General features: G+C 39.0%; 1 pseudogene; it reads right to left on the reverse strand.

The window, feature by feature from the left end:
* Window positions 1–8905: 8905 nt before the first annotated feature.
* On the reverse strand, window positions 8906–9750 carry LOC109447098 (E3 ubiquitin-protein ligase SIAH1; annotated as a pseudogene).
* Window positions 9751–14523: the final 4773 nt, after the last annotated feature.

Below are 14523 nucleotides of genomic sequence, written 5' to 3' on the forward strand. Positions count from 1 at the left end.
CTAGAAGGAGAAGAGAGAGGGCAAGGAATTGAAAACCAATTTGAAGAAATAGTGATGATAAACCTCCCTAACCTGGCAAAGGAAATAGACATACAACTCCAGGAAGCAAGTGCAGATTCCAAGACAAGATGAATCCAAACTTGCCCACAGCAAGACACATCATGCTTTAAATGCCAAACGCTTAAGAAAAAATCTTTTAAGCAGCAGGAGAAAAGCAGTGAATTACTTACAAGGGAGATCCTGTACAACTGTCAGCTGATTTCTCAACAGAAACTATGCAGGCCACAAGAGATTGACACAAACTATTCAAAGTGATGAAAAGCAAAGACCTACAACCAAGATCACTCTACCCAGCAAAGCTATCATTTATAATTGAAGGACAGATAAAGAGCTTCTCAAAAAACATGAAGCTAAGGAAATTCTTCACCACCAAAACAGTATTATGAGAAATGTTAAAGGAACTTCTTTTAGAAAAAAAAAAAATCAAAAATATGAAAAATACAATGGCAATAACTACATATCTATCAATAATTACTTTTAGTATAAATGGATTAAATGCTCCAATCAAAGATAGCATGGATGAATGGTAACAAGACCCTTACATATGCTGCCTACAAGTGACGCACTTCAGATCTAAAGACTGAAAGTAAAGGGATGGAAAAAGGTATTTCATGAAAATGGAAACTAAAACAAAAACAAACAAACAAAAACAATGGGGTAGCAGTATTTATACTGGACAGAATAGACATTAAAACAGTCTATAATGAGGGACAAAAAAGGACCCAATAATTCCACTTCTGGGTATTTATCAAAAAAATCCAAAGCATTAATTTGAAAAGACATCCGCATCTATATGTTCATTGCAGCATTATTTACAATAGCCAATATATGGAGGCAACCTGGCTGTCCATCAATGGATAAAGAAGAGATGGTACATATATACAATGGGATATTATTACTCAGCCATAAAAAAAGAATGAAATCTTGCCGTCTTCAACAACATAGATAAAATTAGAGGGTATTTTGCTGAGTAGGATAAGTCAGACAGAGAAAGAAAAATGCCATATTATTTCACTTATATGTGGAATCTAAAGAACAAAATAAAGAAACAAAACAGAAACAAATTCATAGATACAGAGAACATTTTGAGGGTTCCCAGATGGAAGGGGGGTTAGAGGGATGGGTGAAAAAGGGGAAGGAATTAAGAAGTACAAATTTGTAGTGTCAAAATAGTAATGGGGATATAAAGTACAGCATAAAAAATATAGTCAATAACATTGTAATAACTATGGTGTCAGATGGGTACTAGATTTATTGGGATGATCACCTTAAATGTCTAATCACTATGTTGTACACCTGTAACTAATACAATGTTGTATGTCAATTGTACTGGAAAAATGAAAACAAATTATTTTAAAAAATAAATGTAAAATTATCCAGGTATCACTTGGCAAATTCCCACTCCTTGCATGGTCTTGCAGATACTGCTCAATATTCTAAAAGACTCCAAAAACTTTTCCCCAATAAATTCAGTTCATAATATGTCAACATTACTGTTCCTCTACTCACCTCTCCACCTCCCTTGGTCAATACAAGTATCTTCCCCTCTTATCATAACATCCCTGCTAATGGAGGACTCACTGTGGTAGGTCTTTATACACACTGCCTGACATCCCTACAATAAGTAGACACGACTATCCTCATTTGACAGGCCAGGTATTAGAAAAGCTATGTTACTTAACAAATAGTAAAGGCCAAAGACAGTAGTTGAACTCAGGATTGTCTGACTCCCAGGATCATATTCTTTTCACTAGTTTTGTAGGCGGAACTCTAAGATGACCCCCGAGATGGTCCATTCTCTGACGTGCATGCCCTCCACAATCCTCTGTCCTCCAGAACGGGCCAGACCTGTGATTATGGTAGAATATCACTCCCATGATGACGTTACATTATAAGGGAAAAGAATTTTGCAGATGTAATTAAATTCGGTCTTAATCAAAAGGCAGATTATTCTGGGGCGGGTCTATTCCAATCAGGTGAGCCCTTTAAAAGAGAGATCTGCCTGCTGGCCTTGAAAGGACAGGCAGCCTGAGTCCTATAGCCACAAGGGACTGAATTCTGCCAACAGCCAGTGACCCCGGAAGTTGATCCTAAGCCTACACAAGATTACAGCCCCAGCAAACATCCTGATTTAAATCTGGTGAGGTTCTGAGCAAAGAACCCAGCTAATCCATGCCCAAACTCCTGACACACGGAGACTAAAGAAAAGAGTTATTTTAAGCTGCTAAATTTGCATGTTACTCAGCAATAGAAAACTGATACAACTATCTTGCTCTGTTTCTTGCCTCTAGTCTGACCTCTTTATTTGGGTAAGTAATGACCCAAGTTTCTATCCAGGCAGAGGGCCTGGGAGCTTGGGCTGGAGTTCTGTGAGGAATCAAAGTCTTCACGCATGAAGAGGCACTTGGAAACTTCAGGTGCTGGGATGGCCATGTAGCAAAAACTGAATCCCCAGCAAGAGTCTAACAAAGACAAAACAAATGGAGTGAACAGGTTCAACAGGTTAGGTTTTGGTGGAGTGAATGATTCACTACAATTCAGTTGACTTCATGACAACCAAAAACGTCTAATGATGCCAAAATATCTTAGGCCTCTCCTGCCAACACTTAAAATTTATTTGGAGGGTTTCAATTCTTTGGTTCATAGGTCTGTGCTTGTTAAGATACAGACACTCCTAGAAGAGATTCCTCACCTTAGTGTCATCAATCTACAGACAGCAACTTCACACCCTGCTTTGTGAGCAGATGTGACCATAAAAGGAAGAAGAAATGAGGAAAATACAGAGGTGCTGAGAGTAGAATCAGGCAGTAAATATTTACAGAATGGTGATTGAAGGTACTGGACATTAAAGGCAAATATTACCTTTGTCAGAAGCATCTGGGGGCCTGAGCAGTTTATGTCCTTATAAATGTGTTTATTTTACTGCAGAAAAAACAAAAAAAAACAAAAAAACTATTTCTTTTAGTTCCATTGAAATGACGTGATCGTATTTTAATAGGAATTTCCATTTATCTTATCTCTCTCTAGCTAAAAATTCACCATTGCTCTACACTGCACCCAAAGAATAGGAGGTATAAACCCTAGTCTCAAAGGCACATATTGAACGTAAAATTGGTGAAAAGTAGCCTCCAATAAATGAGGAAAGCATTGATAAAACAGAACCCACAACTCAGGAACGTGGGAGACATTTGCATGTGTCTGCACCAAACCTCAGACATGGAAGAAGTAGCCCAAAGATTAGAAGGCACTTTCTTTAAAACACAGACATGAGTGAGGCTCCAACCACAGGCCAAAGGAGCCATTTTCCCCAGAACACAGTGTGGGGCAAAGCCCTGCACTTGACCTGAAGCCTGGGCACTGGTGTGATGCTTTTATTGTACTACTATCTCCTCTTCCATGCCCAACCACTCCCAGGTTACAAACCAGACTCAGAAACCAGATGGCCTTAGGAATCTGCCACCGTAAGGAACATAACTCTAATCATTTTCCCTTCTGCTATCCTTCTCATGACCCATAAATTACTCCCTTTGGGTCTGAAATCCAAATAGTTCAGGCCATCCTTTTATAAACAGCGAATTTGATCTCTCTAAGGGAGAATAAAATTCCAAACATAGTTTGTTTAGCTTGGAGTAGGGAAGAGGGAAGAAGGATGGCTGTGATAGAGTAATTCTACCTAAACACAGCCCAGGAAAATCTCTGGCACTTTTTTCTGGAAAAAAGACAAAACCACAAATTTAATCTCTGACAGATTATGCTACACAGGATTCTACATGGTGAGTAGTAGGTAAGATTGGGTGAAAGGGGATCTTGCCGAATATTTAGACATGCATTCCCTCCATCAATCATCCAGACACAGGTAGTGCATATGCCATGCATTGTGCTAGTTGCTGAACAGCCAAAGATATATGGGAGTTGCCAGTATAGGGAAGGGAACCAACTACCAGCAAACATCACACTGTAGAAATACAGAGGCAGGACATGTAGCCGAGGAAATTGACAACTCCTTCCAGGGTACAAGGTGAAGTGCTTCACTGGTTACACAAGTAACAAAGCCAATGTATCCAGTACCTGCAGTTGGAGAAAAACAAGTTTCATCCAGCAAAGCTAATCTCTATGACGTGGACATGACCTTAAGCTAATTTTAATGTCATTACAATCTCATTTACATTGAGGTTATTAGACTCCCATTCTGCATCCGACACCATGACAGTTCCAGAGGAATCAAATAAGGAAGACAATGTGGGAAACAGAGTGTCCTACCCAGCGGCCGGAGATGAATGAACCACTTCAATGGGATGTCACCAGTTCTCCCCCAGCAGGGATAAATACCCCTGACTGGGACTTTCTCAGGGCAACTGGTTCTCTGAGTTCACCTGTACTTTCCTCTCAAGTGTGTACTTTCATTTTCAGTAAAACACTTTCACTGTTGCTATATCTGTTTCACTCTTGAATTCTTTCTTGTGTGGAGACAAGAACCCAGTTGAGTCCTTTCTTGGGCATCCCGTGTGCCTCCAGCGACAATACTGTAACAGATACAAAGTCCAGTGTCTGCATAGCAAGGGATGGAAAGTAGCAATAGTGCACTTTCCCTGGAACTCTAGAGCATCAAGTCACACCTCTAGGGTTACATGTACTAGAACGCAGACCTTTCTCTAAAGCAGCTAAAGACCATGACTCACCTGCTTCCTTATGTGACAGCGCCCAGTCTTATCAGCAGCAAAGAAAATATTTTTGACTGGTTGATTGATGAAAATTCTATCAGTGAGGTTTTTAACTCAGTCTATGCAAATGTACAAGTTTAAGTTAAATATACACAAACATCATCTCCCCAAATATTACAAAACGTAACTTCAGTATTGGGTCATAACAGAGAGGAAGCAAATATACATTTCAATGGAGCCTTGGCACGGCTGAGCTGAGAGGGGAGAGATAAGAACACTGTCAAGTTCCCAACGGCAGCAACTTCAACTGAGAAGGCCTTTTACATTTATGGGGATTTGATTATCCAGAGAGATTAAATAAAAAACTGGTAAGGGAAATCAAAGAGAAATAAAACTCTTGAGATAGCCTGAGAAATCAGGTTATTTGGAAAAAGGAAGAGATCATTCAGCCAGTTGTTTTCTATTAAAAATAAAATCCTCAAAGCCAAGATTTCCAAGTTGGTGTTATTTGAATCCTTCATAACAGAGATGAAAAATTGAAAAACCAAGGGTACTGAACGAAATCCTATTTTTTTAAAAATCTAAAGCATAGATTCAAGCTATAGAAGAGCAATTTACAAATATAAGATAGTTTTGAGAGAAGCTTATAAATTGATGGTAAGACTTAGTGCAAACCATATTTTATCATTTAAAAAAACACACATAAATTATCAAATTGTTTAAGGTTGAATCAATTGACACTGCACTTTTACCTCAGGAATTCCAATCCCAGTATCATAACAGTAATGAATAAACCTAAAATTAATGATGAAACAGCAAGCTCCTAGGGATATATTTTTCTTTCTTTTTAACTGATTAAGCAAGAGCAGCACATTTCTCCATACTATGAATATCTCACACACACACACACACACACACACACACACACACGGACACACGCAGACACAGACACACACACATACACATGCACACACACATTCAAAATCCAGAAAGTAAACAGAGGAATGATCATGGCCACTTGGTTCACAAACACTTTAGCCAAAGTGTTTATATAAAGACAAAAAGAGCGACAGAGAAACTTAGAATGATGGTGATTATTTGGGGATTCCCTGGCTGGCACGAGACTCAGGTTGTAGTCATTTATAGACAGACCCTGAGCCACAGGCTGATTAAAACTGACAGCTCCCCAAGCTATTGATGATGACCCTACCTATTTAAAGACACTGCCCTCTCTTGCCTGGTTGGGAAAATAAACCTTAGAGCAACTGAGTCCATTCTTCATTTCATTGTCCCAGCACACACTTACTTCATAGCTGACCCAATCTATAAATGTAAGTCATCCAGCCTCTAACTCAGGAGAAGAAAGTGGGGAAGCCAGGGGATAAGACAGGGGATAATTCATCACCTGGAAAATAAACAGGGGCCTGCTCCCACAGTGGTGAGAAGATAGCAGCTGGGTTATAACTAAGTGCCCCAGCAGCAATTGTTCAGCAGGACCCAGCCAATAAAAACTTGACCTTGAGGAGCAGGGAGGTAGAAGACAGATGATTTGGCCAGAAGATGAGTTTTGTTCTTTGTGAAATAAGAGGAGGTTATATAACTAGCTCTCCACTTTACAAGGCACATTACCAAACACATCTCATTTGATCCTCGCGACCTCATTAGTGACTTTGAAGGATGCTATCCAACTTCATCACTTTATCATTTCACAAGATTCACGAATTCATCTTTGTTCTTGAACTAGTCTGTTAGCAATGTTATCAGTCTCTAGCGAAGCTTGATTATCACAATTCATAGTGCTAAGAGGGAACTTTTTTTAAAAAGGAAAATACCAGGGTAACAATCTACCAAACATATAAAGCGTGACTCTAAGGTGTTGAAACTAATGTTTTTTAGCTTCTATTGCACACAAGCAGAGACCAAATCAGCGCTGCTTTCAATAAAGTCTGTCTATTCTGAGAACACTACATGGTTGCCAATATTTGTGGACCCTTTTTATTGGATGCATACCCAGGCTCCTAAGAAATCCAACCTTCCTTTTTTAGATTCACATTTTGAACCAAAGTTAACCAGGCTGTTTGTTCTCTCAAGTTACTGACAAGGCTTGCAGCAGTGTGAATTTGGCTATTTCAAGATATTTCAGAAAGAAAAGATTTACCTATCACCCTTGAGGATATTCAAAAGAATACTCACTGGCTCCACAGGCAATTCCAAAAAAGAAGGTCCCCAAACACCCCAAACTGGAAGCTCCAAGCAGGAAGATGGTGTCTTCTTCCTATATATACCTACAGAGCCTGTACAGTGGCTGTCACATAAGCCAACAGCCAGGGCCAGCTTCATGGGCGTGCAAGTTGTGTAGTCACTCGGGGCCTCAAGCTTAGAAGGACTCTGCACTTGGCTTAATGTTCAATTTGCTATCTTGAAATTCTTGACAATTTAACAAAGGAACCTGCATTTTCATTTTGAACTGGGCGACACAAAGAGTAACCAGTTGCTAAACTGAATTGAACTACTATGGGTCCAGATTCTGCCTATAGTATATATGAAATTAGAGAAGAAAGAACAAAAATCCTGGGTTTGAATGGTATTCCCAGTATTTACTAATTTTCTGGTCTGGGGCAAGTTAAATAATCCTTCACACGTATCTACATATACTGTATTATGTATCTTGCAATGTTTTCAGGATTCCAATAATGCCTATAAAGCAAATGGCACAGTAGGACTCCATGTTGGGTAGTTTTATTACTATCATCATTGTCTTTATGACATTGGATATAGACCATCAGATATGATATATAAAGAAAAAATATATAGGGAAGGTGCCTAGTAATACTCCAGAGTAAATAAAAAAGAAAATAAATTGGCCACAATTTTCATTGCCTCAGAAGTCAGTATTTCAAAGCATAGCATTTTAGTAAAAATATAAGATCTGTGTATTTATAACATCATTGTAATATTCTAATAGGATCAGGGACATACCATGTTTCCCTGAAAATAACACCTAGCTGGACCATCAGCTCTAATGCATCGTTTGGAGCAAAAATTAATATAATACTAGGTCTTATACTATATTATATAAGATGTGGTCTTATATTATATTAAAATTAAGACCAGGTCTTATATTAATTTTTGTTCCAAAAGACACATTAGAGCTGATGGTCCAGCTAGGTCTTATTTTGGGGGAAACATGATAAAAGTGCTTTAAACCTGCAAAGCATTACATGTAAATACATTTATATAATTGCATTAGATACTGCAAGTATCTAAGTTAAATCATATTTTAATTATTTTTGTATTGTCTTGTTTAATTAACATGTACTTTTAAAAGCTTTGTTCCATATAATTATTTATACTGGACTATTAATTATAGTTTGTGATCATTTCTCTAAAATGTTTCCCCATATTCTAGGGGGGAAAAAAAGTCTTATTATAACAACTGTAATAAAAGAAATAAAGCATACATTCTTAGGACAGAATTTCACTGTGAGAATATACTGTTTTATTGGGTGCATATTTGAAAAACTACTTAGGGTGCAAGGTAAAAGAAACTTTTCCCCATTGTCTACCGACCTTCCTGGCAAGAGGCCATGCTTAAGGAAAAATTGATTGTGACAGTTACGTTAACTATCCAGGATGTTTTGCTTTATTTTGTTTTTCTTTTTCACCGAGTAGTCAAATTTATTTAATAAAAAACTAGAATAAAAATTAGCAAATACACACACAAAAATATACACACAGTAACAACACTATGTGTTGACTCACATAGGAGAAAAGCAGCGGTCAAAGACCACTCAACATGGCTCGTTAAAGGAAAACGAACACATACAAAAACAGAATAAAAAAATTAAAACCCACTGTTTTTCAACACTGCACTCAATCTACAACAAACACAAATTCAGAATTATTTTACAATGCTTCTTTTCTTAATACAAAAGATGCCCATCTTTGGTATATCCATGTGTAGATATTGTTTTCAGTAGTTTACTGTTGACTTATTTTTAAATATATTAGTGTTACTATATACAACTGTTCCCTGTATTTAATAGTCTTTCCCTTTATTTACCTTCATGTGTCTAATTTCCACCTACCGAAAGTTTCAGGTAGGCAGGCAAATGGATACCTATTCCCTGTGAAATTGAATGCAACGGTTTTAAACACTAGCCAGAAAATGTTTAATTTGAATTTCAACACATGGAAACAGTTACATTCATGCCTAAATTGACATTTTCTGCAAAAAGCTGGTGTCAAAGAATAGACAGTCACTATTGATAAGGTGTTGCAATTCCCTCATGGATAGATGGGGGGATAGCTTCCCAAGTCAGTCGCAGCCTGTGACCATGTGGATCAATTCGATAAGCAACATTTTCAGCTTGCTTGCGTGTTCCTATCAACTGTAAAATTGCAAGGAACTGCTGGTTACCTTCATATTTTTCCTGTTTCTACAAAACTAACAGGAAGTGAACGCCAAAACAGGACTGCATCATCACCCAGTCGACAGCACCAGGAAGATGAATATCTGCAGCCAGGAAAACTATGGATGTATGTCCTCCCCCTGTAGCGTGGTAATGGATTTATGCTCATGCATCAGATGGGGCCTGACAGCGTCCAAAGAGCCTTGCCACTTGCAGGGCACACCCGGGCAGGGACAGGAATAAGGCCTAAACTCACAGAGCTCTTCGTGGTCTGCTTTTTCTATGTATGGCAGAGTTATTTCACACCCAGGAGAGGCATATTTACAAGGGAAAGGCAGTGAATTGTCCCCTTTCTCCATCGACAAGTCGGGAATGGATCCCAAGAGGCCCCTGCATGTTGGACAACTTGGGAGCTTCGGGCGACAGTTGCTACAAACAAGATGGTCATTCTGACACTGAAGAATGGATAGTAACACATAGTCAAAGCAGACCGGACGCTCGAAAAGACTCGCCAAGGAACTGTTGGCCGCGGTTGTGCCAGTCGGGGCTGGCACCCTCTGGGACCGTGTGCACTTGAGGGTTCCAGCAGGTAACGCTGCTGCCGTCTGACGCCTCATTTCTGTGGGCGGAGAGCGCGCCTCGGACCCGGTTCCGGCTCACACGCGCTCAGTCCCCGCCACCCCAGCCACCACCTCTTCCCCACGCTGACAGACACCGACGGGACACCGTGTGCCGCAGCCGCCTGCGCTCGAGAGCGCGCCCCACTACGGCTGCCCCGGCTCCCCACTGGCCGCCGATGCCGTGTCACGCGTGCTCAAGGCCGCTGCGCGCTCCCGTTAAATGCCACACACGGTGACAACCACTCTAAAGAGGCACAGCCCCGCACGCGCGCAGCCAGACGGGGCGGGGCTTCCCGCGGGCCTTTCCAGGGCGGTGATTGGTGCTTGGGCTCTCGGTTACCCTTTGCTGAGACTGAACCCCTCGCTCCCAACAAACGCTGGCACGTCACGCTCTTGCCTGCAACCGTCCCCACCCCCAGGATTTTTTTTTTTTTTTCCTGACTGGTACCCATAGGTAAGCTGAGGGTGTTAGCAACATTTCTTGACACTGTAGAGAGGATTTCTTCGGTTCCCAGGGAAAGACAGAAGTAGGATGGGAAGATTTTTGATGGGAAGACAGTGATCTGACAAGCAACTTTATTAAGTAAGATGTGATGTGAATCCTCTTCCCCATCTTGTGATTGGATCTTCAGTAGAATACATCTCATTAATTGCTGATTTAAAATTGGGGAAGATGCAGCAAAAATGTGTCAGGAGCACAGCTGAGCTAACACATGATAAGTGCAGTGTGTCCAAGATGCAGAACATCTGACATTATATATTTCCATGGGAAATTCAGGGTGCTTACGACTTTTAATACTGGTTTTTATGAGACTATAATCAGATATGAATACAAGAGCTCTCATATTTAAAATAACAGTAATATAATATTGTCTTCAATATCTCTTTTTCTATGGCATTTTTGGGTAAAATCTTTTTCTTAACTGCCATGAAGGAAGACAGAGGAGAAACGAGGGAATCAGAAAAATGATAATTTGACTAAGTGTTGTCAACTAGTGCTTAGTAATGGTACATACACCCTTCTATGTTCACCCTAAATCACAAGTATAGGAGACTAAATTCTGCATTTCCTAGACTCCCGTAGATCTAGGAATGTGGGTGAAATATAGGCTCTGAGAGTGAGAAAAGCTCACGCAACATTTGGAAGGCAAATGGAGGTGGAGGCATTCTTCAGAGGTTACAAAGTAGCGTCTGAACTCCAGGATCCATTTTTTGTCACCTGTTTGTGTCATGGGGGCAGCAACTATAGCTGTGACAGAAGCAGCAGTTTCATGACTCCAGATAACAGCTACAGTGATGGCCCCAGATTGCTGCTTCTACAGGCGTTTGAATAATGTAATAAGTACCTAATTTCCTGTATTAAATCTTATCTCTGAAGTATCTATCAGAGATTTCTGTTTCCTGCACTAAATCTCAATAATATAATAACCTACTTGATCAACCATAGAAATAACTCTACAGATTTAAACAGTCAGTGGTTTTATTTTGAATCGGCATGGTCTCTCTGCAAAATATTCAATAAAAGGAAGAAAACCAACTTCTTGCTAGCTTAATTTGTTCAATTCTATTAATATTTAGAAAACATCCCCTAGGTGATAAGACTATTTATTCAATTTATGAAAAACTTTATCACCATGGGTATACTATTCCACATTTTAAAACAGAGCAGCAGCCATTAAAACAGTCAAATTGAATAGAACTTCCTTAGAAAACAACTTAAATGAAGTTTGTACTGTGGCCTAAAGATCAGCATGTGGACATTTTAAGAGAGCAGGGCATTCAAGTAAATGTCTTTACCCATCCTCAAGCAAGGCATACCCAAGGCATGTTGCTTCTTCCATTGCCGTTTTCTGATTGTTGAAAACAATCTGATTTCTTTTTTGAAATTCCCACTCTACCCCCAGCCACCTACCGACATTTCTAACATCCTTCAGAGCCCAGATGATATCTTACACCTCCTCCAGGGAGATGTCCCTGACCCACTTGGCATGATTTTTTCCTTCATCTGTCATTTGTAATTTCCATACTAATTCCATATCCCATTCTTTCTGATATGGCATTTTTATTCCTATTGATTTTTTTTCTGGATATAAAAACATTGTAGTTTCCTGAAATCTATCCAGATGGAAAACTGAAGATGTTAAGGGCTAGATTTTTTGTTTTGAGTCTTTTGTTTAATTGGGTTGCTTGTTTGTTTTGTCATTGTCCAGGCCCTAGTACAGTGCTTGGTGTTTGGTAGGCCCTCAATAAATATTTGAGGAACAAATACATTCTGTTATTAATATTGGTCCACTGAAAATCCATACACCCCTCTCCATTAAAGAGTTATTCATGGGATTAAATTTCCCAGTCCCCCCTTACATCCTGGAGTGGCCACATGTCTATTCTCTACCAGTAGAATATACGCAGAAGTAAGGTATGTCCTTTCCGGACTGGAGTAGTAGAAGCAGGTCCCTTTCCCTTCCAATTTCTGGAAACAAAGTGGTCCAAGGCCCTCCATGGTGAGGGAGCCACAGGACGAAAGAAGCCTAGATTTCCAAGTTCCCATGTGGGAAAACAAAGTGCTTTTTCATCAGGAAAATCCATATTGCACACTTACATAAGTGAGAAATAAAAATTATATTATCCATACAGAGAGTGGTACATGACAGTTTATAGAAGTTTTATTCATAATAGCTAAAAACTGGAAACAATCCAAATGTTCATTAACTACTAAGTGGATAAATACTTTTTGAGGTGATGGAAATATTCTATTAGATTGATGCAAAAGTAATTGCGGTTTTTGCAATTATTTTTAACCTTTTAAACAGCAATTACTTTTGCACCAACCTAATATATACCGTGTTTCCCCAAAAATAAGACCTAGCCAGACAATCAGCTCTAATGCGTCTTTTGGAGCAAAAATTAACATAAGACCCAGTATTATATTATATCATATTATATTACATCATATTATATTATATAAGACCCAGGTCTCCAAAAGACGCATTAGAGCTGATTGTCTGGCTAGATCTTATTTTTGGGGAAACACAGTATTAAATGTAATGTTGAGTACATAGCTGGCTATATTTGTCAAAGACATTGAACTGTACACTTAAAAAGAGTGAATTTTACTGTATATAAATCTTTCCTCAATAGATATGATATTTTAAAAGAAATCTATTCTGTTAAGAGAGTGGAATCTTGGAGTTTGTTTGATACATAGCCAAATGTGTTAGTGTTTTCCTAGCTAATACATGAAGAAAGGAAGAAGAAAGTCAGACGTCATACCTTGGCCTGTTCCTGCATGTTCCAAAAAGCCCTGCATGTTGCTGAGCTCATAATAAGTGCTCAGGAAAAATGTGTTAAAATACATTTAATTTCTCTCCCACAATTTTTACATTCTGCAGTTTGCCTATAATCATTTATATATCCATTCATCCATTGCTTCTTATCCCTGCACACCTTAAAACAAAACCTACCAAGACCCAAACTCTACAAACACATTTTTTCAAATATTTTTCACGCAAGCAATCAGGCATTGGCCTGTTTTATTCATAAGACATTTTTTTCTTCCTAGCTGTTGGAGCCACTTAACATTTAATATCCATAAGACTGCTTTAATTTTTTAAGAACACAAATGGGGATTCCATTGCACTGAATATGGAATTTTCTGGTGTCATAGCCATAAGCCTCATTGTGCCATTCAGAATCCATTTGTTAAGGGTGGTTTTCAAACAAATAGTCTGACCTTGGTGATCTTTCTTACAGATTTAGAATCCTAGACTTCCAACATTCACTGCCCTTCCACCTTCAAACCATCTTTGTCTACCTTGAGGAGAGTTAATACCCTACCATTTCATTGAATCTATATCCCAAAGTTAACGAGACCAAATGAAAATGCCCCGGAAAATAAAGAATTTAAGGGAAAGAGCCGATTCTGCATTTAGTATGATTTTCTAGAAAGTATTTCCCCAAGAATGTGCAGAGTTTGAATAGTAAAGTAGTTTGAAGAGAAGAGATGGTGAAGGCTTTAGAATCAGCCAGATATGCATTGGAATCCCAACTCACATACTTACTTGTTCTGTGAAAGGGGCATGTAATTTAAGCTCTCTGATCCTAGGTTTTCTCATCTATGAAAATTATATGAGAAACCACCTAACAGCAGGGGGTTAAGGATTTTATATATTATCCCTCCCAAGAGCTTCTGCATTGATAAATAAGATCTGGTAGAGGGGCAAAGCTTAATCAAAAAAGTGATTTTTTTTTTTTAAGGCGAGAATAATGAGATGCAAAAAGCATTAGGTCACTCTTGCATCCTAGAGTTAAGAGTGGTCTAGAAGTGAAACCACTTCTAAATTTGAAACAGTTGGGGGTGGCTGGTTAGCTCAGTTGGTTAGAACGTGGTGCTAATAACACCAAGGTTGCCGATTAGCTCCCCACGTGGGCCACTGTGAGCTGCGCCCTCCTTTAAAAAAAAAAAAAAAAAAAAAGCAATGAAAGTAAAGTAATAAATAAATAAATAAAATAAATAAAATTGAAACAATTTGTTGTGATATAAGGAGAGACATGAATGGAAACACTAGGTACAAGCTCCATGTAGTCAGGAACACTATGTTGTTGTTGTTTTTTTACCATGGTGGCCCCAACCTGGCACATAGTAGGTGATCAAAGTCACTAAACATTGAATGAAAACAGGGATTCTGGAATCATGTCACCATTACAGTTTGTTATCACCACAGTGGGCTTTGGTTACCTCATATATAAAGAGATTATCTGAAATGGAACTTC

The sequence above is a fragment of the Rhinolophus sinicus genome, linkage group LG01 (genome assembly GCF_036562045.2).
Source record: "Rhinolophus sinicus isolate RSC01 linkage group LG01, ASM3656204v1, whole genome shotgun sequence".
Lineage (NCBI taxonomy): Eukaryota > Metazoa > Chordata > Mammalia > Chiroptera > Rhinolophidae > Rhinolophus > Rhinolophus sinicus.